Source organism: Papio anubis, chromosome 6, assembly GCF_008728515.1.
Source record: "Papio anubis isolate 15944 chromosome 6, Panubis1.0, whole genome shotgun sequence".
NCBI lineage: Eukaryota > Metazoa > Chordata > Mammalia > Primates > Cercopithecidae > Papio > Papio anubis.
Window position 1 is genome coordinate 102,289,296 of NC_044981.1, and position 26,358 is coordinate 102,315,653.

General features: G+C 43.5%; 2 pseudogenes across 1 annotated transcript; both read left to right on the forward strand.

The window, feature by feature from the left end:
• Positions 1-2,689: 2,689 nt before the first annotated feature.
• Positions 2,690-3,809, forward strand: LOC101013188 (annotated as a pseudogene).
• A 961-nt stretch (positions 3,810-4,770) lies between these two features.
• On the forward strand, positions 4,771-5,384 carry LOC101012815 (annotated as a pseudogene). Its single transcript, XR_002521389.2, has one exon. The product of XR_002521389.2 is annotated as a 40S ribosomal protein S12 pseudogene (transcript).
• Positions 5,385-26,358: the final 20,974 nt, after the last annotated feature.

The window sequence follows — 26,358 nt, forward strand, 5'->3', positions numbered from 1 at the left end:
TGAAAGTTAATTGCCAGATGTTTGGATAGTAAATACAGATACTGCTGAATAACACAAATATATGCTTTCCCAAATAAGTTTGATTTGCTGAAATGCATGCGCCAGTCTCTAAATAACCTAGAAAACTAGACGATGTATGGTAAAATTTAACAACCAATGAAAGGAGACATAATAAGTAAGTACTGTTGAAGAATCATAATCAAAATTCCTTTTGTTATCTAGTCAAACAAGAAGAAATCCTAGATTCTGGTTGCTACTTTCAAAGGTTTATTATGAACTCACAGGAGGCCACTTGCTACTGTGGAAAGGACATCAGCTTGGTGTTTAATCAGATACCAAATGCCTGCTCTGTGACAAACTGACTGTGTGACTTTGGGCAAGTTATTTACCTTTTCCAAACATCAGTTTTCATCTATAGAATGGGTTGTTGAGAAGACTGATAGAAAATGTAGTTGAGGTACCTAACAGTGACCTCACCTAGTGGATACTTGCTACAGACTGAATGTTGGTGTCCACCTCCCAAATTCATATCTTGAAGCTCTAATCTCCAATGTAGTGGTATTTGGAAATAAGGCCTTTGGAAGATAATTAAATTATGAAGGTGGAGCCCCCATGAATGGAATTAGTGACCTTATAAGAAGAGATCCAAGATTTAGTTCTCTTTCTGCCAGGTGAGGACACAGCAAAAAGGCAGCTGTCCACACAATAGGCCGGGAACTGAATCTGTCCACACCTTAATCCTGAACTTCCCAGCCTCTAGAACTGTAAGAAATATATTTATGTTGTTTAACACCCAGTCTATGATATGATTGTGATAGCAGTCTGAACTAAGACAGTACTGTATAATAATAGTGCAATAGGATAGCAGTCTGAACTAAGACAGTACTGTATAATAATAGTGCAATAGGACAATATTTTTTGAAGTCTTAACTGATATTTTTTTCCAAGTATTCTCTTACCATTTGACTTTCGGCCCCAATCAGTCAAGCAGATCGTCATGTAAGGAGTACGAGGGCAGAAGGCAGAGAAAAGAGGTATAACTCCTTAGCTTTTGAATTTCAAAGGCCGAGGCTTTGAAGGAAGTGAATGAACAGATAAGAGATTTGGGTGGTTATAGGATAAATAAGGAAGAGTTACCCTTCACCTCAGACCAAAAAGATTCCCTGAGGTAGGGGGAGGAGCCTACCATTGAATGCTGGAGTTGTGCGGGACTGAGAAAAGAAAAGGGAGTGCAGAAAGTCTGTGTAAGGAGCAGTGAGGTCCCCTGGACACTCTCACTGCCTCCCATGCCAGGCTAGGCAACCTCTATTCCCAAACTCTGGCAAAAAGTGAAAGGTCCATTAATCTCTGCAGGGTTGGGACATGAAAGATTTAAGCATGGCAGGTACAGGTATACAAAGGTATGGGTAACAGACTATAAGGAAATGAGGATTTAATGAAAGTTGGAGTTCCTCAAGGATCTAGAACTAGAAATACCATTTGACCCAGCCATCCCATTACTGGGTATATACCCAAAGGATTATAAATCATGCTGCTATAAAGACACATGCACACGTATGTTTATTGTGGCACTATTCACAATAGCAAAGACTTGGAACCAACCCAAATGTCCATCAATGACATACTGGATTAAGAAAATGTGGCACATGTACACCATGGAATACTATGCAGCCATAAAAAAGGATGAGTTCGTGTCCTTTGTAGGGACATGGATGCAGCTGGAAACCACCATTCTCAGCAAACTATCGCAAGAACAGAAAACCAAACACCGTATGTTCTCACTCATAGGTGGGAATTGAACAATGAGATCACTTGGACACAGGAAGGGGAACATCACACACCAGGGCCTGTTGTGGGGTGGGAGGAGGGGGGAGGGAGAGCATTAGGAGATATACCTAATGTAAATGACGAGTTAATGGGTACAGCACACCAACATGGCTCGTGTATACATATGTAACAAACCTGCATGTGGTGCACATGTACCCTAGAACTTAAAGTATAATTACAAAAAAAAAAAAGAAAAAGAAAGTCGGAGTTTCAAATGAGTCTTCTAACCCTCTTTCCCCTCTGGCAATCGAAACATTGACAGCCAGACATATACTCCCAGGGAGAAAATGAGACGGTACCTTTCTGTGGAAACTGACCAAGTCAAGAAAAACACCTATAAATACTGACATTTGGGATTTCTCAAAAAAAAAAAAAAAAGTTCGTTTGCTGGCTTCTCTCTCTACAGTGAATTCCACCAGTCAATGAGTTCTTTCTTCCCCTCTCTGACAAACACCTAGAACTTCTGATCAGCTTTTTGAGTACTTGTGTCTTGGCTGTCCAAGAATTATCAGACATTTGAAGAGGACCACTAACAGGAAGAAAAAGAGCAAAACAAAGAAATAGAATTAAAGGATCTTAGAGAAAACAGATAACACAATACATATTTATTAATGTTTAAAAAACATTGGCTAGCTGTGGTGGCTCACACTCATAATTCTAGCACTCTGGGAGGCCAAGGTGGAAGGATTGCTTAAGCTCAGGAGTTCAAGACTGGCCTAGGCAACATAGTGAGACTCCATCTCTACAAAAATTTAAAAAAAAAAAAAAAAAAAAAATTCCACCAGTCATGATGACGCATACCTGTAGTCCCAGCTACTTGGGAGGCTGAGGTGGAAGGATTGCTTGAGCCCAGGGAGTTGAGGCTACAGTGAGCTCTGATTATGCCACTGTACTCCAACCTAAGTAACAAGGCAAGATGCTGTCTCAAAAATATATAAAAATTTCAGATTAGGGGCATGAGGCTAACACATGGTAGATGCTGTGCTGTTCGAGTTTCTACACACGGAGATGGTAGCAAAGCTGTGGCATCACAAAACCAACCCTGTCCGGTGGGGAGGCGGACAGAAGATAAGCCTGTTGATCCTGGAGAGCATGGATTTCTGTGTGAGCCAGGTTCTAGGCAAGAGACTGCCCCTGGAGATGCTCATCTCAGGGAGGAGCTGGGTGTCCTCAAGTTCATCGCAAAAATCTGTGGGTGACTGTGTTCCAACAGATGGACAGCCTGTGCACCAATCACCAAGGGACCTACTTTTTTCAGGACAACAGCTTCCACTCCTCATCCCGATGATCTTGGGCCTGCAGTATCTGGAGGAAGCACCCAAGTTCCTGGATTCACTTGTGGCCTCCTGCATGGCACCCTCAGTACCCTGGGCATACAGAGTTTGGTCACTGCCTCCGTGGCAACCCTGATCACCTGTAAGTTCCCATTGATACTCTGGAAATCCTGAGGACCCCAGTTCTCCACCCCCACTGAGCCTCACAGCTGCTCCTGGCCCTCAACCCCTCTGGAGACAGAAGATCCCTTTGCCCAGGGACCCTGGGCCTGCTGCTTTTGGGGGTGGTATTGGGGCTGATACTGGGGATCCCAGCCTCTAGGGGTCACATGTATTCAGGAAGTGAGTATCAAAGAGAGGTGGGAGCACCATGGGAAGCAAGGAGATACCAACTAGAGTTGGGACTGGAGTGGAGGATTCTCACATTGGGCACATCACTCTGCATGGCAGATGCTCACTAAAGGTTCTACGTATGGAAAAAAATTTCCAAACATTATTATACATATCCTCAGAGAAGCAAGAAATATAATTCATCCATAAAACAAGAACACGATGCTATGGAAAAAGAACACTCTGAAAACAAGAAATAGCTCCAGGAGATTTAAAATATGATTGCCAAATTGAAAAGACATTAATTAATAAATTAGAAAATAGGCATGGTGAGGTGCCTCACGCCTGTAATCCCAGCATTTTGGGAGGCCATGGCGGGTGGTTCAGCTGATATCAGGAGTTTGAGACCAGCCTGGCCAACATGGTGAAACCCCATCTCTACTAAAACTACAAAAATTAGCTGGGCATGGTGGCGGGCACCTGTAATCCCAGTTACTCAGGAGGCTGAGGCAGAAGAATCACTTGAACCAAGGAGGCAGAGGTTGCAATGAGCCAGGATCGTGCCACTGTACTCCAGCCTGGGTGACAGAGTGAGATTCCATCAAAAGAGAGAGAGAGAGAGAGAGAGAGAGAAAGAAAGCAAGAAAGCAAGAAAGCAAGCAAGCAAGCAAGAAAGAAAGAAAGAAAGAAAGAAAGAGAGAAAGAAAATAAAGTTTAACCCATTTTCTAGCAATAATGAGAAATATGAAAAAAGATAAGAAAATTAGAGGGTTAGAAGGTTAATCAAAGAGGTCTACAATCCAACTAATAGAAATCCAGAAAAGAGAAGAAACTAAAGGGAAGAATTTATTAAAGGAACAGCAATGTTTATCAGAATTAAAATAGTTCACAAATTAGCCAGGTGCAGTGGTGCACATCTGTAGTCCCAGCTAGTTGGTAGGCTGAGGCAGGGATTGCTGGAACCTGGGAGTTTGAGATTACAGTGAGCTATGATCATACCACTGCACTCCAGTCTGGGCAATAGAATCCTCTCTCTAAATAAATAGCCGGGTGCGGTGGCTTACACCTGTAATCCCAGTACTTTGAGAGGCCAAGGCGGGTGGATCACGAGGTCAAGAGATCGAGACCAGCCTGGCCAACATGGTGAAACCCCGTCCCTACTAAAAATACAAAAATCACCCAGGCGTGGTAGTGGGTGCCTGTAGTCCCAGCTACTCGGGAGGGTGACGCAGAAGAATCACTTGAACCCGGGAGGCAGAGGTTGCAGTGACCCGAGATTGCGCCACTGCACTCCAGCCTGGCAACAGAGCGAGACTACGTCACAAAAAAAGAAAAAAAAAAAAAAAAGAAAGAAAGAAAAGAAAAGAATAAAATAAAATAGTTTACAATTGATGCACTCATGGCAAGTTATAAAAACCTTTCGATTGCTCTTTCCCTGCCGCCGCCAAGTCGCGCCGAGGCGGAGGCTTGGGTGCCTTCAAGATTCAGCTTCACCCGTAACTCACCACCATGGCCGAGGAAGGCATTGCTGCTGGAGGTGTAATGGACGTTAATACTGCTTTACAATTGCTGAAGACCACCCTCATTCACGAAGGCCTAGCGCGTGGAATTCGCGAAGCTGCCAAAGCCTTAGACAAGGACCAAGCCCATCTTTGTGTGCTTGCGTCCAACTGTAATGAGCCTGTGTATGTCAAGTTGGTGGAGGCCCTTTGTGCTGAACACCAAATCAACCTAATTAAGGTTCATGACAACAAGAAACTAGAGGAATGGGAAGGCCTCTGTAAAACTGACAGAGAGGAAACCCCATACAGTTGTTGGTTGCAGTTGTGTAGTAGTTAAGGACTATGGCAAGGAGTCTCAGGCCAAGGATGTCATCAAAGAGTACTTCAAATGCAAGAAATGAAGAAATAAATCTTTGGCTCACACACCAAAAAAAAAAAAAAAAAAAAACCTTCGATCATTAAGGTTAACCAGAAGCAGTTAACCGTCAAACAAAAATATGGAAATAAATTATTTGTGGCCACATCAAAATGAAGGGCTACTTTCCCTAAAATATAAAGAGCTCCTATAAACAATAAGAGAAAGATTAACAACCTCATAGAAAAATTGGCAAAATTTTACATAAAAGGAATTTTAAATGGTTCTTAAAATATGAAAAGGTGACCAGCTGTACTCATAATGAGAGAAATACAAATTAAATCTCACAGACACCTTTTTCACCTGTAAGATTAACAAATATAAAAATATATAATGTCTGGGCCAGGCGTGGTGGCTCACGCCTGTAATCCCAGCACTCTGGGAGGCTGAGGCGGGTGCCTCACGAGGTCAGGAGATGGAGACCATCCTGGCTAACACGGTAAAATCCCGTCTCTACTAAAAAAAATACAAAAAACTAGCCAGGCGTGGTAGCAGGCGCCTGCAGTCCCAGCTACTCAGGAGGCTGAGGCAGGAGAATGGCGTGAACCCAAGAGGCAGAGCTTGTAGTGAGTGCAGATCACGCCACTGCACTCCAGCCTGGGTGACAGAGCGAGACTCCATCTCAAAAAAAAATATATATATACACACACACACACACACACACACACACATATATATACACACACACACACACATATACACACACATGGATAAAGATTAAAAACAACTCATATAGTAGAAGACAGGTTAGATACATTATAGTATATCTATAAACTGGCATAATGTACAAGAACAAAAAAAAGAATAAGGTTTATGTACTTAGTTTGTGAACTAAAATGGAAAACATTTTAGTTTAAAAAACAAGGCCAGCTGCAGTGGCTCATACCTATAATCCCAGCACTTTGGGAGGCCAAGGTGGGTGGATCACCTGAGATCGGGAGTTCAAGACCAGCCTGATCAACATGGAGAAACCCCGTCTCTACTAAAAATACAAAATTAGAAGGGTGTGGTGGCGCATGCCTGTAATCCCAGCTACTGGGGAGGCTGAGGCAGGAGAATCGCTTGAACCTGGGAGGCAGAGGTTGCAGTGAGCAGAGATTGCGCCGTTGTACTCCAGCCTGGGCAACAGAGTGAGACTCTGTCTCAAACAAATAAATAAATAAATAAATAAATAAATAAATAAATAATAACAAAACAAAATAAAAAAAAGCTGCTAGTCACAAAGAAAATAAAATGCATGAAACACAAATTAGCTAAATGAGTAATATGCAAATTAAATAAGAAAAACTATAAAACATCAAGGAACGCTGAAGAAAATATAAGTGAAGAGAAATGCCGTGCTCACACCAGCATACTGCATGGCTATTTTTGTTGCACTTGTCATTATTACTGTCATTTCACCACCGCCCCAACATCCTGGCTACTGATTTCCCTTCTGTAGGTTCCCCACCATGTGCAGGTTTGTAGCAACTGTCACTCAAAGCATCCTCCAGGCAAGGAGTAGATGAGCTACCCAAAGGAGGACCATTGAATTCTTTTTCAGAATCTGAAATTCAAGCAAAATACCTGAAAGCTGGAAAGCTGGAGGAGCTAAGAATGTAAGTGGAGTTGAGTTCAGCTGCTTCAAGTCTAAGAGCTGCTTCAATTTTCCCGTTCGCACATCTAGTTCTTCAGCTTTTCTTCACATCTCTGAGCTACTCCAAATCCTTTCAGAAAATCCTTTCTTTCAACTTTTCCTTTAAGTCAGCTGTCTTAGTTTAGGCTGCTATAACAAGTAACCATAGACTGGGTGGCTTAAACAACAGAAATTCATTTCTCACAGTTCTCAAGGCTGGGAGTCCCAGATCAAGGTGCCTGGCAGATTCCTTGCCTGATGAGAACACTAATCACCTCTCAAAGGCCCCGCCTCCTCATGCCATCATATTGGGGATTTAGGATTCAACATATGAATAAATTTGAGGGAAACACAAACATTCAGTCCATAGCATCAGCCAAAATCTCTTTCTGATTTTCTCAGCTAAAGAACCGTGACCAAATGAAATAGAAAAACACGGTATTATAAAGATGTCAATTATCTCTAAATTAATCTATAATTCAATGCAATAAAAATAAAAATCATAGCAGAAATGGAAGAAAATGGTGTTAAAGTTCATCCTGCAAAGTGGTACTCAACTTGGTTACACATTTAGAATCATCTGGGGAGCTATTAGAACTCTGTTCCCATACTGTACCCCTAGCAATTAAGCTGGGACTTCTGGGAGTGGGGTGAGGTTATCAGCATTTATTAACATTCCCTCAGTGATTCCAATGTGCAGCCAAGGTTGAGAACTACTGCGCTGGAAGAATAAACATGTGAAAACAACAGGGAATTTTAGGAAGGAAAGAAAAGTGAACAGATTTGCCCTATCAGCCACTGAAAGAGATGATAAAGCTACAGTAAGTAAAGCAGTGTAATACTAGCACAAGAAATGACAGACAAATCAATATAAGAAAATACATAGTTCAAAAAATAGTCAGGCACAGTGGCTGTAATCCCAGCACTTTGGGAGGCTGAGACGGGCAGATCACCTGAAGTCAGGAGTTCGAGACCAGCTTGGCCAACTTGGTAAAACCCCATCTCTACTGAAAATACAAAAATTAGCTGGGCATGGTGGTGGGTCGCCTGTAATCCCAGCTACTCAGGAGGCTGAGGCAGGAGAATCACTTGAACCTGGGAGGCAGAGGTTGCAGTGAGCCGAGATCACACCATTGCACTCCAGCCTGGGTGACGAGTGAAACTCTGTCTCAAAAAACAAAAACAAAACAAAACAAAACAAAAAAAAATTCAAATCAGTGGAGAAAATATGGACCAAGTAAATAACGTTGTGAAAACTAGCTAAGTATTTGGACAAATAAAGCCATTAAGATAAATTCTGGATGAATCAAATGTTAAAATAAGAAAAGTAAAACTACAGAAGAGTGTTGCTTTTGCCTGTATGGCATATATTCATCCTTCTTTTGGTAATAGTACCCCAGTTTTCCTTGGGAAACCACTTATTTGCAATTTTCAATTCATTTAATTAAAGATTGAGATAAAAAGATGAAAAGATATTAACCCTTATTAGAAACTAAAGAACACAATAAAAACAATGAGATATCAGTTGTTGCCCATCTTGCTGGCAAAAAAAAAATTAATTGATAATACCTGCCCTTGTTGGGGGAGGGTTATGTGTGAGAATTAGAAACCCTCAAAGTAGGTGGGGAGCGGTGGCCCACGCCTGTAATCCCAACCCTTTGGAGGCTGAGGCAGGCAGATTGCATAAGGTCAGGAGTTCAAGACCAGCCTGGCCAATATGGTGAAACCCTGTCTCTACTGAAAATACAAAAAAATAATTAACCAGGCATGGTGGCACCCACCTGTAGTCCCAGCTACTCAAGAGGCTGAGACATGAGGATTGATTGAGCCAGGTAGGCGGAGATTTCAGTGAGCTGAGATCCCACCCCCGCACTTCAGCCTGCGTGACAGAGCAAGACTCTGTCTCAAAAAAAAAGAAAGAAAGAAAGAAAGAAACCCTCAAAGTATAAATGGCAATAAATATTGTAAATGTATATCCTTCAATCCAGCAATTCAACTTTTAGTAACATAATACAAGCTGACAATAAGCCACAATCACAAAGATGTACAGGCAAGGATTTTATTCATCATAGATTTGTTTTCACAGTAAAAAGCTAAAAACAAGCTAAACATTTCTCAAGAAGATAAAATATACCTGTATATGTATTGACATTAAAGATTTTCATGGCTCTTTACACTCATTAGGATGGCTATTATTTTAAAAAAGTAAGTGTTGGTGAGGATGTGGAAAACTGGATCCCCTGTGTACTGTTAGTGGGAATGTAAATAGTGCAGTTTCTATGGAAAACAGTATGGCAGTTCCCTAAAAAATTAAATACTGTGCCAGGCATGGTGGCTCACGCCTGTAATCCCAGGCCAAGGATTTGGGAGGCTGAGGTGGGCGGATCATGAGGTCAGGAGTTTGAGACCAGCCTAGCCAACATGGTGAAACCCCGTCTCTACTAAAAATACAAAATTTAGCTGGGCATGGTGGCAGGCGCCTGTAATCCCAGCTACTGGGGAGGCTGAGTCCACATCTGAGTATAGACCCAAAACTCACAGGAGGGACTAGAACAGATATTTGTATACCCATGTTAACAGCAGCATTATTTACAATAGCCAAAAAATGGACGCAACCCAAGTCCACATCAATGGATGACTAGATAAACAAATATGGCATATACACACAATGGAATGTCATTCAGCCTTAGGAAGGATATTGGCCAGGCGCAGTGGCTCACGCCTGTAATCCCAGCACTCTGGGAGGCCAAAGTGGGCAGATCACCTGAGGTCAGGAGTTCAAGATCAGCCTGGCCATGGTGAAACCCCGTCTCTACTAAAAATACAAAAAATTAGCTGGGTGTGGTGGTGCGCACCTGTAATCTCAGCTACTCATGAGGCTGAGGCAGGAGAATCCCTTGAACCCGGGAGGTGGAGGTTGCAGTGAGTCGAGATCGCGCCATTGCACTCCTACCTGGGCAACGAGAACGAAACTCCATCTCAAAAAAAAAGGAAGGATATTCTGACACATGCTGCAATGTGAATGAGCCCCGAGGACATCATGCTAAGGAAATAAATCAGTCACAAAAAGGACAAATATGATTCTACTTATATGAGATACCATAGTAGTCAAATTCACAGAGACAGAAAGTAGAGTGGTATTTGCCAGGGACCAGGGCAATGGGGGCTGGGTGTGCAATGAGGAGGGAGCATTAGTGTTTAGTGGGTACAGTTTCAGCCTTGTAAGATAAAAAGTTCTAGAGATGAATGACGGTGATGATTGCAGACCAATGTAAATGCCACAGAACTGTACACTTAAAAATACAAGATGGGGCGGGGCATGGTGGCTCATGCCTGTAATCCCAGCACTTTGGGAGGCTGAGGTGGGCAGACCACTTGAGGCCAGGAGTTCAAGACCAGCCTGGCCAACATGGTGAAACTCTGTCTCTACTAACAATACAAAAATTAGCCAGGCGTGATGGCACATGCCTGTAATCCCAGCTACTCAGGAGGCTGAGGCAGGAGAATCACTTGAACCTTGGAAGTGGAGGTTGTGGTGAGCCGAGATTGAACCATTGCACTCTAGTCTGGACAACAAGAGCAAAACTCTGTCTTTAAAAAAAAAAAAAAAGGCCGTATGTGGTGATTCATGCCTGTAATCCCAGCACTTTGGGAGGCTGAGGCAGGTGGATTACTTGAGGTCAGGAGTTCGAGACCAGCCTGACCAACATGGTGAAACCCCATCTCTACTAAAAATATAAAAATTAGCAGGGCGTGGTGGCTCATGCCTGTAATCCCAGCTATTAGGGAGGCTGAGGCAGGAGAATCACTTGAACCCAGGAGGCAGAGGATGCGGTGAGCCGAGATCGTGCCATTGCACTCCAGACTGGGCAACAAGAGTAAAATTCCTTCTGAAAAAAAGGGGGGGTGCGGCGCGCTGGGCGCAGTGGCTCACGCCTATAATCTCAGCACTTTAGAAGGCCAAGGTGGGTGAATCACGAGGTCAGGAATTCGAGACAAGCCTAGCCAACATGGTGAAACCCCGTCTCTACTAAAAATACAAAAATTAGCCAGGTACGGTGGCAGGCGCCTGTAATCCCAGCTACTGGGGAGGCTGAGACAGGTGAATCAGTTGAAGCCAGGAGGCAGAGTTTGCAGTGAGCCAAGATTGTGCCACTGCACTCTAACCTGGGCGACAGAGCAAGACTCCATCTCAAAAAAAAAAAAAAAAAAAATACAAGATGGGGCCAAGCACGGTGGCTCATACCTGTAATCCCAGCACTTTGGGAGGCTGAGGTGGGCAAATCACTTGAGGCCAGGAGTTTGAGACCAGCCTGGCCAACATGATGAAACTCTGTCTCTACTAAAAATACAAAAATTAGCCAGACATGGTGGCATGTGCCTGTAATCCCAGCTACTCGGGAAGCTGAGGCAGGAGAATCACTTGAGCCCAGGAGGCAGAGGTTACAGTGAGCCGAGATCACACCACTGCACTCCAGCCTGGGTGACAGAGCGAGATTCCATCCCAAAAAGAAAACGAAGTTGGTAAATTTTACATTATGTATATTTTACACCACAATAAAAAACTTTTCTGTGAAAAGCAGCTTTATTTACATATTTTCATTTCAATATTTCTCTTTATCATTGTTGTCTGAGAAATTTGCTTCTGTGGTGAGTTATTTGAGAATGACTCCAAAACACAAATTTTGAGAACATGAAGTAAAACTTTCTAGATGTCATTTTTCACAGTTGCTTTTATAGTTTGTGATCATCACTCATTTTTATTTGTAATTAATTTTTATTAAGTAGGAAGAGTTTAAGGGAGAAAAAGAGTATATAAAGTCAACCACAAATGCAATCATGGGAAATCAGGTGGTAACATCACATCTTAAGTTACAAGTCACTTCTTTGTGGGGTAATTTTCCATATTGGAATTTTGTTCTACACTTTCTCAGCCGCTCCATTTCATTCCCAGAAGTCACTCAGAAAGAATCTAGTGGCCCAGTCATGCGTGCTGAGGACCTATAATATGAGAGAATTCCCTTGGGTAGCCAAGAACTCTTTTTTTTTTTTTTTTTTGAGACGGAGTCTCGCTCTGTCGCCCAGGCTGGAGTGCAGTGGCCGGATCTCAGCTCACTGCAAGCTCCGCCTCCCAGGTTCACGCCATTCTCCGGCCTCAGCCTCCCGAGTAGCTGGGACTACAGGCGCCCGCCACTGCGCCCGGCTAGTTTTTTGTATTTCTTAATAGAGACGGGGTTTCACCGTGTTAGCCAGGATGGTCTCGATCTCCTGACCTCGTGATCCACCCGTCTCGGCCTCCCAAAGTGCTGGGATTACAGGCTTGAGCCACCGCTCCCGGCCTAGCCAAGAACTCTTAACTAGAGATGATCTGGCTTCTTTCTTGGGGCTGGAACAAAAGAGTGAAAATATTTCCTCTCAAAATAGGAACTGCAATCTAGAAGAAATCCTGTTCCTTTTAAAATAAGGACACAAGCAGAAATATGAAATGGAACTTTGGATTACCTTATGCTGTGGTTGTAAGAAAGGAATTGCAGCATTTAAAAAACAAAATCTTAAGCAGCACTAGACTACACAGCATGTACTTTATTTTAAAATTGTCTCTAGTGCAGCTGCTGAGCATAGAACGTGATCCAGATAAAAGGAAATAACACCAACTTCTTGTCACAAAATTCAAACACTAAACCATCTGAAAGCAGGTAAATGCCTTCCCTTAGGCCAAGCACGATGGCTCACGCCTTTAATACCAGCACTTTGGGAGGCCGAGGCAGGTGGATCACCTGAGGGCAGGAGTTCGAGACCAGTCTGACCAACATGGCGAAACCCCATCTCTACTAAAAATACAAAAATTAGCCAGGCATGGTGGTGCATGCCTGTAGTCCCAGCTACGCGGGAGGCTGAGGCAAGAAAATCGCTTGAACCTGGCGGGGCGGAGGTTGCAGTGAGCCGAGATAGTGCCACTTCACTCCAGCCTGTGTGACAGAGCAAAATTCTGTCTAAAAAAAAAAAAAAAAAAAAAAGAAAAGTAATGCCTTCCCTTTACGTCCATGTAAATATGAACTGAGGTTGATAGACACAAGAGTGCCGTTATGAATGCAAGACAGGACCTTATGCAATTTGATCCAAGGAACTAGCCGACCTTGATATAAAGGTCCTCATTTACAACCAAACTCAGTGAAGTTGTTCAAAGGCATTACCAAAAGAATAGGAAAATTCATGGTACTGAAAACAGTTATGACTGACTGCTCTCTGACCACTTGTGCTTCTGTTCCAATATAAAGTCACTCTTTTCAGGGACTTCACGCCATCTGTTTCTGAGATTTGTTTAGACTAGTTTTGGAGATTTTATAGCAAAGGTGCATAAAAGTGTTGTTGTTTAACTCTGACATTTGGTAAGAGATTTCTTGGGGCATGATATATTCATATTTCTGAGGTTTTAAAATTATTATTATCATTCCTTTTTTTTTTTTTTTTTTTGAGACTGGTTCTTGCTCTGTCACTCAGGCTAGAGTGCAGTGGTGCAATCATAGCTCACTGCAGCCTGGACCTCGTGGACTCAAGCAATCCTCTCTGCTTAATCTCCCCAGTAGCGAGGACTACAGGTTTACTCCACTACACCTAGCTAATTTTTTTTTTTTTTTTAAAGATCTCACTATATTGGCCAGGCTGGTCTCAAACTCCTGGGCTCAAGCAATCCTCCCACCTCAGCCTCCCAAGATGCTGGGATTACAGGCATGAGACACTGCACCCAGCTTAAAATTATTTTTAAACACTACAGACAAGTACTACATCACATAAATACTACTAGAGGTCTGCCTAGTCTCATAGTTGCAGGTGACTTTGTTCATTCTAGTCATTCCACTGTACCTGGGCATGTATTTAGAATTGAAGTCGCATACTGCACCCAGTCATGCCACTTCTTCTTGAGAAACCTCAGAAATCTATTTAACAGCCATCTGGAGGTTCAGTCAAGGCAACGCCAATCAGCCGGTTGACTACACAATCAGTTCTTACCATCTAGTGTAACTGGAAATGAGCACACCCCCACGGCCTGGCAACTCCATGTCTAGGTACAAACACTGTGAAATATATGCACAATGAGACACGTACTAGGAGGGCCATTGCAACAGTGTTTGTAGGATCATAATTGGAAAGAAACCTAAAAGTTTTCCAGCAGAAAATTAGATACATAAATTGTGGTGCAATTGTGTAATTGTGGATATAATAGAATACTCATAGGAGTTAAAATAAATAAATTACTGTATGTACTAGCTTAGCATAAATTGGGTACATATCAAATTATTTATAATAGTTGTTTCTTCTTTTTTTTGAGAGTCTCACTCTGTTGCCCAGGATGGAGGGCAGTGGCGGAATCTCAGCTCACTGCAACCTCTGCCTCCCGGGTTCAAGCGATTCTTCTGCCTCCCAAGTTCAAGCTATTCTCCCAAGTAGCTGAGACTACAGGTACACGCCTCCATGCTCGGCTAATTTTTTGCATTTTTAGTAGAGACAGGGTTTCACCATGTTAACCAGGATGGTCTTGATCTCCTGACTTCGTGATCTGCCCGCCTTGGCCTCCTAAAGTTCTGAGATTACAGGCGTGAGCCACTGCACCTGGTCTGCATGTGGTATTTCTAAAAACATATTGAACTGAAGCAAACATAATAAAACATCAACATTTGTTTATGCTGATTATGAAAGCCCAGGTTATTATATTAACCCATGTACTTTTCTGTATTCTCCTTCCCCCCACCACACCAAAAAATAAATCTAGTATTTAAATTTTAGGGAGTTTTTGCTTGTTGGTTGGTTGGTTGGTTGGTTGGTTGGTTGGTGGTTTTTGCTTTTCTCTCTATTGAAAACCACAAATCTTGTTATTAAAATCCCTCAACACAAACCTAATCACTTAAGGATCCGACTTAAAATCCTTGACAATTTCTCTTGGTCATTTGAAGTTTGTTTTTTTTTAGGAAGTTGCTTTTAAGACGTCAGGATATAAATGTATGCTATAATTATTTTTAAAGACCTTTCTGAATAATATTATAATGAAAAGGCCAGGCACAGTGGCTTATGCCTATAATCCCAGCACTTTGGGAGACGGAGGTGGGCAGGTCACGAGGTCAGGAGTTCGAGACCAGCCTGGCCAACATGGTGAAACCCCTGTCTCTACTTTTAAAAAAAGTGTATATATATATATACACACACACACACAAAAAAAATTAACCAGGCGTGGTGGCAGGCACCTGTAATCCCAGCTACTTGGGAGGCTGAGGCAGGAGAATTGCTTGAACCCGGGAGGCGGAGGTTGCAGTGAGCCAAGATCATGCCACTGCACCCCAGCCTGATCAACAGAGTGAGACTCCATCTCAAAAAAAAAAAATTATAATAAATAAAATTAACATAAAATTAAACTAAAAAGTCCTCCGTGATAAATTGCAAGTCTGGCTTCTCAGGCCATATTCTCAATGAGAAGCTAGGGGGTTTTAGGATGGGCTGTTCCACTGTAGACCATGGTTTGGTGTGTATCATACTGGTGATAAATCAGCCAGGAATTCCATCAGAGAATTTGTAATACTCCCAGTCTAACTCTGGCAGGAGCCAGCTACTGGCTGCACTAAGCCATAGTGGCTTAAACAGGCCCCTGAGGCTCACTGGGAGCCTGTCCCCAAATGCAAACTCCACTCAGGACCACTGCCTTTATTCTAGGGATAAAGAAAGGGATCAGAGGCCCAGCGCGGTGGCTCAAGCCTATAATCCCAGCACTTTGGGAGGCCAAGGTGGGCAGATCACTTGAGGTCACGAGTTCGAGACCAGCCTGGCCAACATAGTGAAACCCCATCTCTACTAAAATACAAAAATTAGCAGGGCTTGGTGGCAGGCAGCTGTACTCCCAGCTACTCAGGAGGCTGAGGCAGGAGAATCACTTGAACGCAGGAGGCAGAGATTGCAGTGAGCCAAGATCACACCTCTGCCCTCCAGCCTGGGTGACAAAGTGAGACTCTGTCTCAAAAAAAAAAAAAAAAAGAGGGATCAGAAAAGATATTGTGAGAAGGTGAAGTAGGGGGTTTAGATGGTCCCCTGCCTCTTGGATTTAACTTTGATCCTTGGGATGAGTACAGTCCCTATAATAGGCAGGACCCTGACCCAGCGCAGTGGCTCACCTCTGTAATCCCAGCACTTTGGGAGGCCAAGGCGGGTGGATCACAAGGTCAGGAGTTCAAGACCAGCCTGGCCAAGATGGTGAAACCCCATCTCTACCAAAAATACAAAAATTAGCCGGGTGCCTGTAATCCCAGCTACTTGGGAGGCCGAGGCAGGAGAATCACTTGAACCCAGGAAGCAGAGGTTGCATTGAGCCAAGATCACACTACCACACTCCAGCCTGGATGACAGAGAGAGACTCCGTCTCAAAAAAAAAAAAAAAAAAAAAAAAGAGGGATCAGAGAGGATGTGAGAAGGTAAAGAAGGGGGTTTAGAGGTCCCCTGTCTATTATATTTAACTTTGATCCTTGGGACGAGTACAGTCCCTTTAACAAGCAGGACCCTGCAAACAGATGGCACCCCAAAAGGTATAACTGAGGAGAGCCAAGTGACAGAATTACTTGCAAAAATGTTGGGCAGGAATAGGGGAGCCAATAATGGAACTAGTAGGGAAACCCATATGTTCAGCAACATTGAAAAGCCCTGGTCTCCCTCAGGTTCCAGGACAGTACTGGAATTGGGAGAGGGGGACCCTCCTACAGGAACTGTGGACACAGAAGGAGGCAGCCCCTACTAGAGTGAAGCCCAGTTGCTGAGGAGGTAAAACACCCCAAGCCTCTCTTCCCACCCTCCAATCTCCAGCCAGTGCTTCCCATTAACTGACCCAGCCAGTAGCCAGAGGCCAAAGGAGTCCGAGGCGGGCAATCAGTGTCACGGGACAGACAGCAGGACAGAGAAAGGCAGGGAGTGACTAATGGGAGCCAAGCAGAACATGAACCATCACATTTTCCTCTCAGAGAAAACAGAAAGACAAGGTCATCTTATATGCAAATGGCATCGCTTTATTGCCAAGAAATACAAATGGCAGAGAAAATGACTGAAGATCAAATATTCTCAGCCCCAAATGCATGTTTTGTAGATGTTAATTGATAATTTACAGAGCAGATTGTCTCGAGGAAGGCCTGGTTACTTAGGCAACCATTTGAAATAATCTTAGGCATGGTGGCTCACGCCTGTAATCTCAGCACTTTTGGAAGTCAAGGTGGGAGGATCACTTGAGCCCAGGAATTCAAGACCAGGCTGGGCAACATAGTGATACCCCTTCTCTACAAAAGACTAAAAAGTTAGCCGGGCATGGTGGCACTTGCCTGTCGTCCCAGCTACTTGGGAGGCTGAGGTGGAAGGATCCCTTAAGCCAGGGACTGCAGTGAGCCAAGACTGAGCCACTGCACTCTAGCCTGGGCAACAGAGGGAGACCCTGTCTCCAAAAAATATAAAAATGTTATTTTTGAAAGTATACTGCAAGTTAAATTACTTAAAGTTGGGCATTCTATTGATCACATACTCTATATGTTAGATAGAGATAGCATATATAGATACATAGAACGTATTTTGTAGAGAGAATATGTATAGGATATGTTTTATGTGTTATATATAATGTTCTATACATCAAAATATTAATGACTATAGATGAGTAATTGCTAATCTTTTTCACAAAATTTTCTAACTAAAATAACTGCACGCTGGTGGGAATGGAAATTGCTAACACCCTTCTGGCAGATAGTAGGGCAATGTATATCACAAGCTTTAAAAATGTGCACACTACTTTGGGAGGCTGAGGCGGGTAGATCACGAGGTCAGGAGATCGAGACCATCCTGGCTAACACGGTAAACTCCGTCTCTACTAAAAAAATACAAAAAACTAGCCGGGCGTGGTGGCAGGTGCCTGTAGTCCCAGCTACCGGGGAGGCTGAGGCAGGAGAATGGCGTGAACCCAGGAGGCGGAGCTTGCAGTGAGCCAAGATCGCACCACTACACTCCAGCCTGGGCAACAGAGCAAGACTCCATCTCAAAAAGGAAAAAAAAAAAAAAAAATGTGCACACTAAAAAAAAATTTTTTTTTTTAAATAGAGACTGTGTTTCACCATGTTACCCAGGCTGGTCTCGAACTCCTGGACTCAAGGGACCCACTCGCCTCGGCCTCCCAAAGTACTAGAACTACAGGCATGAGCCACCACACCCAGCCTAAAAATCATTTTTAAATAATTATGCCCAGTGTAGGCATGGGCTGTTCACCATCCATGAGCTGGCTCCTTTATGGTTATGATATGATGTCAGCTTCACCCTGGACTTGATTAAGTGCCAAAGCTTATGCACTTGCTCTTAACAGCAAACAGAAGAGCCAAACTCCAAGATCTTGTCAAAGAGAATCCCCCAAACTCCCACAGAGGAAATGCTAGTGCAGTGGCCAACAGCAAGGAGCCACCCAACATGGGCTTTGCAGGGTGCCCCCGGGCAAGCGACCCAATGTCTTTCAGTTTCCACATCTGTAGAAAAAAGATCATGATGCTCAAGGCACTGATTCCATAAAAATGTTGTGAGTATTAAGTGAGCAAATACATGTAAAAACCCTGAGAATAGTGACTGGTATGTGGTGTTTGCCATTACAATTTTCTGTTCAACCCTTATCAAAAGGCTAAATTATAAGAAATAATATTCACGGAAAATGTTGTCCATGTATTCCTCTAAATAATCAGGGGTCTTCCTATACATATTCAATTTTAGAGCTGCATATTTGGTTAGCACTATTTTAGCTGCTAGTAATATTGCTTCTGCTTAAGTATTTGCTGTGTCACTTGTCTTCATGAAGATTATAAAATCTGCCTGCTGCCGTCATTGTAGGGATGGTGTCAATAACAGTGATCACATTTCACCTGGAAGCCCCTTCATCAGGACCCATATGAGAATCTTTCCTCAGACCTCAGCACTTCTGGGTTAGTCGTGTGTTTTTAATGCAAAGGCGGTTTAGCTTCTGTTTCTAATCATAGGCCTTCCATCCCATCAGCTATAGCAGTTATTCAGGACCCTGTGGCAAACATCCTTGAATCCTACCCATGAACTGATGGATTTTTTTCTACCTTTACCTGTCCTCTACCTCAAATTCCTAATCTATTTGTAACTTGTTGTTTAATGCATATTTTTATAAGTTAACTCAAAATACTTTGGAGGGCAGGAATGAGACAGAACATGAAAATAAGTAAGTAAGTAATAAGTAAATATAAAACCAAATACATGCTGATAACACATAGTGGTAACATGAAGCTACACAGGAAACCCTGTTTGCTGATTGCAGTCACAGTCGTGTCTCAACAAGGGTTGTGTCACTGGTTGTCTTGCCCCACCAAACAGTTCAAAGTTGTTGCAATCTCATTTAAGATGAACAGCAACTACCAATGAGGCAGTCAGTTGTGCTAATATATCACCAGGGGACATTTTTCCAAGTCTTCATAAAAGACAGTAAATGGCACATATGACAACCAGGTAACAGAACAAATGAATATGATGAATGCCCAGGATCTCCTAGAATAATGACAAGGAATTTACATCAATTTTGATAGGCTCAGCTTGGGAGCACTGAGCCCAATTTTTCATGGATGAGACAGCAAGGTCACCAAAGCTCACAGAAAGAAAACATTTTAATTCATGGAATTTTGTTTTTAATTTGTATGAAATCTTAGTATTTCAAAACTGGAGGCCGGTCACAAGGGCTAACACCTGTAATCCCAGCACTTTGGGAGGCTGAGGCAGGTGGATCACTTGAGGTCAGGGGTTCGAGACCCAGCCTAGTCAACATGGCGAAACCCCATCTCTACTAAAAATACAAAAATTAGCCAGGTGTGGTGGCGTGTGCATGTAGCCCCAGCTACTCAGGAGGCTGAGGCACAAGAATCGCTTGAACTGAGGAGGCAGAAGCTGCAGTGGGCCGGGCGCGGTGGCTCAAGCCTGTAATCCCAGCACTTTGGGAGGCCGAGGCGGGTGGATCACGAGGTCAGGAGATCGAGACTATCCTGGCTAACATGGGGAAACCCCGTCTCTACTAAAAATACAAAAAACTAGCCGGGCGTGGTGGCGGGCGCCTGTAGTCTCAGCTACTTGGGAGGCTGAGGCAGGAGAATGGCGTGAACCCGGGTGTCCCGAGCTGGGCGCCCCGGCCATAGCGAATAATAATTAATGATTAAACGCCCGAGCTCTATTCCTTTCCACCTTCTACCTCCTCCCTAGATTTGTTGTTTCTCTTTTGTATCAATACCTCATAAAAGATGGCGCTCTTCCTGTTTTTTCTTCACCTGTTTTTCCCCCCGGCGCTGGGAAAATTGTTACTTTGTAGCGCAGGCACCATCCTGCGCCTGGGAAAATTACCAACTGACAGTGCAGGCGCAACATGAGGTCTGACCAGAGAAACCAATACCTACCTAGCCACACCCTCTGCAATGAGATCATCTCCGCCTCTGGCCCAACCCCTTCCCCTCCAAGTGTATATAAGGCATTGCATTACCGCCATTAAACGAGACTTGATCAGAGCAGTGTCTTGTCTGCATTTCTCGTGTCTCTTGTCCCCCAAATTCCCACTCCCTCCTCCAGGGCCTGCTTCGATGATCCCGCGGGCCGGGATACCCGGGAGGCGGAGCCCGCGGGATCCCCCGGAGGCGGAGCTTGCAGTGAGCCGAGATCACGCCACTGCACTCCAGCCTGGGAGACACAGCGAGACTCGGTCTCAAAAAAAAAAAAAAAAAAAAAAGCTGCAGTGAGCTGAGATCACACCACTGTGCTCTAGCCTGAGTGACAGAACAAGATCCTGTCTTGATGAAAAAATAAAAAAATAAAACTAAAAGTACCTCCAAAAAATGCAATCTTCTGGAATTCCAAAGATGCTTTCAGGGGCCATGCAGCAAGTTGGTAGACCCAGGGCTGGGATTGGGATTGCCTGACAATGATGCCTCAGGCACTGGACACAGGCAACTGTAGCATGAATCCATGTGTCCGTTCAACCACACCCTCCTATGGTAGTAACCACACTTTCTAATCTGTGGCACCATTTTACTCATCTTCCAGTTAAAGCTGAATGTTCTATCTGCACAACTTAAGTATTTACTCCTCAGCTTGAGGGAGCACAGTGTGCCTGTGGCTCAGAAGGAAGGGGTGCCCTCTGTGCCTTAGGAAGGAGATTACTGTGGACACAGAGCAGAGGCACTTCAATGCCATTCTTGGTTGGGTAGAAATCCAAATAATAGACTGGAGGAAAATGACCTCACTTACCTCCAAGCACAACCCTGATGTGTGTACCCCTACTAGGCACAAGGATTTGAAGCCAAGGGTCTGAACCATGTCTGAATCAACAACCCCTGCCAGCTCGTTGGTATGAGAGGAGAGGTACCCCTACCCACGCCCACCTGGGCTTCTCAATGTGGTTGCACTTTAGAATCATCTAGGGAACTTTTAAAACTACCGATTAAGGCAACTTTAGTTAACAATAGTTTATTGTATATTTTCAAATACAGTCCTGTGCTGCGTAATAACGTTTCAGTCAATGACAGACTGCCTGTATGACGGTGGTCCCGCACGTTATAAGGTGGGATTTTTACTGTGCCTTTCCTATGTTTAGATACACACATATTTCCCAATGTACTACAACTGCCTTTCAGTGCAGAAGCATGCTGGAAAGGTTCGTAGCCTAGACGCAATGGACTACTGCATATAGCCCAGGTGTATAATAGGCTATACCGTCTAACTTTGTGTAGATACACCCTGTGGTGTTCACACAACAAAGAAATTGGCTTACAACTCATTTTTCAGAACAGATCCCTGTTGTTAAGCAACACATGACTGTGGCTAGAAGAGAGGATTTTTCTTCTGTTTTGTTATTTTGGGTTGTTCGTATTTGTAGGTTTTTTTGAGACAGGTTGTGGCTCTGTCGCCCAGGCTGGAGTACAATGGTGCAATCTCAGCTCACTGCAACGTCTGTTTCCTGGGCTCGAGTGATCCTCTCACCTTAGCCTCACAAGTAGCTGGGACTGTAGGCACACACCATCACATCCTGCTATTTTTTGTATTTTTAGTAGAAATAGGGTCTCACCATGTTGCCCAGGCTAGTCTTGAACTCCTGACCTCAAGCAATCCTCCTGCTTCGGCCTCCCCAAAGTGCTGGGATTACTGGTGTAAGCCACCACGCCTGGCCTAGAGGAGAGTATTTTGAATGTTCCCAACACAAAGAAATGATCAATTTTGAGGTGATGGATATACTAATTACCCTGATTTGATCATTACACATTGTGCATATGAATCGAAATATCACACCGAACCCCATAAATATGTACAACTATTATGTGTCAATCCATTTAAAAACAAAAACAAAAAAACTACAGATGACTGAGCTCCACCCCAACCAACGAAATCAGAGTCTCCTAGGTGGGTAGAGGTGGCAGACATCACTATTTTAAAAAAGCCTCCCGGGCTGGGCGCAGTGGCTCACACCTGTAATCCCAACATTTTGGGAGGCCAAGGCAGGCAGATCACAAGGTCAGGAGATCCAGACCATCCTGGCTAACACGGTGAAACTCTGTCTCTACTAAAAATACAAAAAAATTAGCTGGGCATAGTGGCACGCAGCTGTAGTCCCAGCTACTAAGGAGGCTGAGGCAGGAGAATCTCTTGAACCTGGGAGGCGGAGGTTGTAGTGAGCTGAGATTGTGCCACTGCACTCCAGCCTGGGCGACAGAGTGAGACTCCATCTCAAAAAAAAAAAAAAAAAAAGCTTCCCAAGACCGGTGAGGGTGGCTCAGGCCTGTAATCCTAGCACTTTGGGAGGCCAAGGCAGAGGGATCACTTGAGCACAGGAGTTCAAGACCATCCTGGCCAACATGGCGAGACTCCATCTCTACAAAAAAAAAAAAAAAAATTCTAATAACTGGATGTGGTGGCCCATGCCTGCAGTCCCAGCTACTTGAGTGGCTGAGGTAGGAGGATCACTTGAGCCTGGGAGGCTGAGGCTGCAGAGGGCCATGTTCCTATCTCTGCCCTCCAGCCTGGGGGACAAAGCCAGACTCTGTCAAAAAAAACAAAAAACAAAAAAAAAACTTCCCAAGTGATTCTAATATGTGGTTGGGGTTGAGAACCGCTACTGTAGATGGACAAGGAGGCTGCCTACCTAAAGAAGGCCAAGCAGCCCTAAGACGCCAGCCTGCTTAGAAATAGTCCCCACCATCCTCTCAGACTTCCCCCATGACCTCATACAGTATCCAAGGTCTGCCCTCCCCTCCACCAGTTACCGTGGTACTAAGTTACCCTGGTATTAAGATATTACTGTTGGCTGTTTTATTTCTCAACATTAATTGAGCACCTACTCTCAGTCATACACCAAGAACCCAGAAATGAATGTGACACAGCTCCTGCTTTCAAGGAGCTCACAATCAGGGCAACATAATTTTTACACAGCAATAGAAACTAATGTGCTGGCCAACATTTATGAAGCATGCACAATGTACCAGACTCTAAGATCTCGTGTATTACCTCATTTAATTCTCCCAACAACCTTATAAGATAGGTACCATTACTGTCAAGCCCATTTTACAGACAGGATTCCTGGGCCGTAGAGAATTTATGTAACTGCCTGAGGTCCTTTAGTACTAGTTGGGCTGGGAGCCAAACTGAGGCAGCCTGGCTCTAGCGTCCACACCTTTCCGCCACACTGAGCGGATAAGTGAATGTACTAAAAGTCACAGAGGCAAGAAAAGATGTTGATTCAAAGAATGGTGAGCAATTCAGGGTGGCCGGCCATAGGGCTGAAAATTTGCGTTTGGGTCAAATGACGAAAGCCCTTACAGGCCGTGAACAGGGGGTTCTGTTCTGTCTCCTCTAGACAAAGGGTAGCCCGCCAAAGTTTTGCATTCTTTTTTCATCTTTTTAGTTTTTATTTTAGATTCAGGGAGTATACGTGCAGTTTCGTTATAAAGGTATCTTATGTGATGCTGAGGTTTGGGCTTCTAATGACCCCATCGCTCAAGCAGTGAGCATAGTACTCAATAGGAAATTTTTCAACCCTTCATGTCCTCCCTCCCTCGCCACTTTTCAGATCCCCAGTATTCATTGCTCCCATCTTTGTGTCAGTGTGTACCCAATGTTTAACTCCCACTTATAACTGAAAACATGAGGTATTTGGTTTTCTGTTTCTGCATTAATTGGCTTAGGAAAATGGCCTCCAGCTGTATCTATGGTGCTACAAAGAATATGATTTCATTCTTTTTTATGACTGTGTAGTTTTCCATGGTGTACATGAACCACAGTTTCTTTACCCAATCTACCATTAATGGAAACCAGGGCTGATTCCATGTCTTTGCGATTGTGAATAGTGCCAAATGAACATACAAGTGCAGGTGTCTTTTTGGTAGAACAATTTCTTTTTCTTTGGATATTGCCAGCCAGAGTTTTAAATCAAGGAACAAAGTGAGCAGATCTACATTTCAAAAGATAAGGGTGAGAATAACCACAGGATGGAGAGATGGGGACAGAGAGGTGCAACTGTGGCAGAAGATGCAAGTTAGAGGAAGGCAGTGGGGTGGAGGGAGAAGAAAGGCAGGACACCTAGATACTTCCGACTTCGAAATGACAGGATTTGGTGGCTGATTGGAGAGGGAGAGAGAAGAGGAAGGCAGCTCCCAGGCCTGTAATGAGAGCGACTTAACAAGTGAGTGTTCTGGATAGAAAAGGAGTCGGTCTGTGGAGGAAGGTAATGAGCTCACTTCTGGACATGTTAGGTTTCCACAAGCCTTACCATCTGCCAGTTAGTTGCTAAGAGGCATGACAGTTAAGTCACTTCAGATCCTTTGGGCTCACAGAGATATTTCTTTGCAAAATCGTAAATATGGATACTTCCTAAAGTTTCTTAGAAATGCATTGATTTTAGTTTAGATGTAATTTGAAGAGAAACTGAGAAGGAACCCATGATGGTGATTTTGTTGTTTCAAAAAGTGCCATCCTACCAAAATTAGAAAAAAAATACTCTTTTATACTGAGTGAGGAATCCAAAGATAACCAAGCCAACCCCAAATGAGGCCTATGAGACATGAAAAACACATACTTTTCAGTTAACTAAATATTTGAGTTCTATTTTAAGGACAGTGGTGGCATTGGGTGTGTGTCTTTAGAATGTTTCATTCTAAATAGATTTTGTTCATCTTCCCTTTATGAATAATACTTCAACTAGATTTTTGTTTCTACATTGTTTGCTTTTATCTTCTAAGGCTAAAATTTGTTGAAGAGACACTCATACAATGGATACTCATTACTCAATTTAGCCATAAATCATATGACTAGTATTTAAGTATGAATATTAAAAATATAACCTCAGAATGGAATTCTGATAAATAAAATAACCCAGATGAGTTTAAAACCATTTTCAAAGACAAGTGGAAAAAAAGTTATTAATTTTCTTCTCTGTGAGGACTGATCATTATTTTGTTTGTTTTGAGACGGAGTTTCACTCTTATCGTTCAGGCTGGAGTGCAATGGTGCCATCTCGGCTCACTACAACCTCTGCCTCCTGGGTTCAAGTGATTCTCCTGTCTCAGCCTCCCTAGTAGCTGTGATTGCAGGCACCCACTACCATGCCCAACTAATTTTTGTATTTTTAGTAGCGATGGGGTTTCATCATATTGGCCAGGCTGGTCTCAAACTCCTGACCTCAGGTGATCCACCTACCTCAGCCTCACAAAGTGCTGGGATTACAGGCATGAACCAGCCAACCCTGCCGATCATTACTTCGTAAGATATTCACCCAAATTTTTTGTTGCTTATATGATAATGATCCAGCATTGGCATGATGGTGACTTTTAGGATTTCAAAGCAAAGCCTTGCCAATTATCTGTAGACAACGCCTTTTCTTGGAGAAACAGTTTCTGGCTTGCTACTGTGCTTTAGTGAGACTGACTCCTTAACCATGGGCTACCATGGGACCTGAGCTGCCCATCATGATCTGGTGGGTTAGACAAAATGATGTCTAACCCACCAGACCATAAAGTTGGGTGTGCACAGCGGCACTCATTGTCAAATGAAAGTGATATATACAAGACTGGCTCAAGTAGGCCCTAAAGACAAGAGTAAATTATATGAGGAAGGGGGCCAGATGCCCATGGTCCCTACTCCTGCTATGTGACCTTCTCTCTCCCAGCCTGTACCTCTTTCCTCATGGAGAGTTCCTTATGATCAGTTGATTGGAGAAAGACAAAACTTGAGTCTGATTTATAGAAAAAATTTGGATCTGCTTTGTAGAAAGTACTGCACAATACACAGGATCTACCTAAAAGTGAAGAGCTGCAGCTCTACAAACCCCTCAAGGACATCCCTGAAGGACAGTGGTGAAGA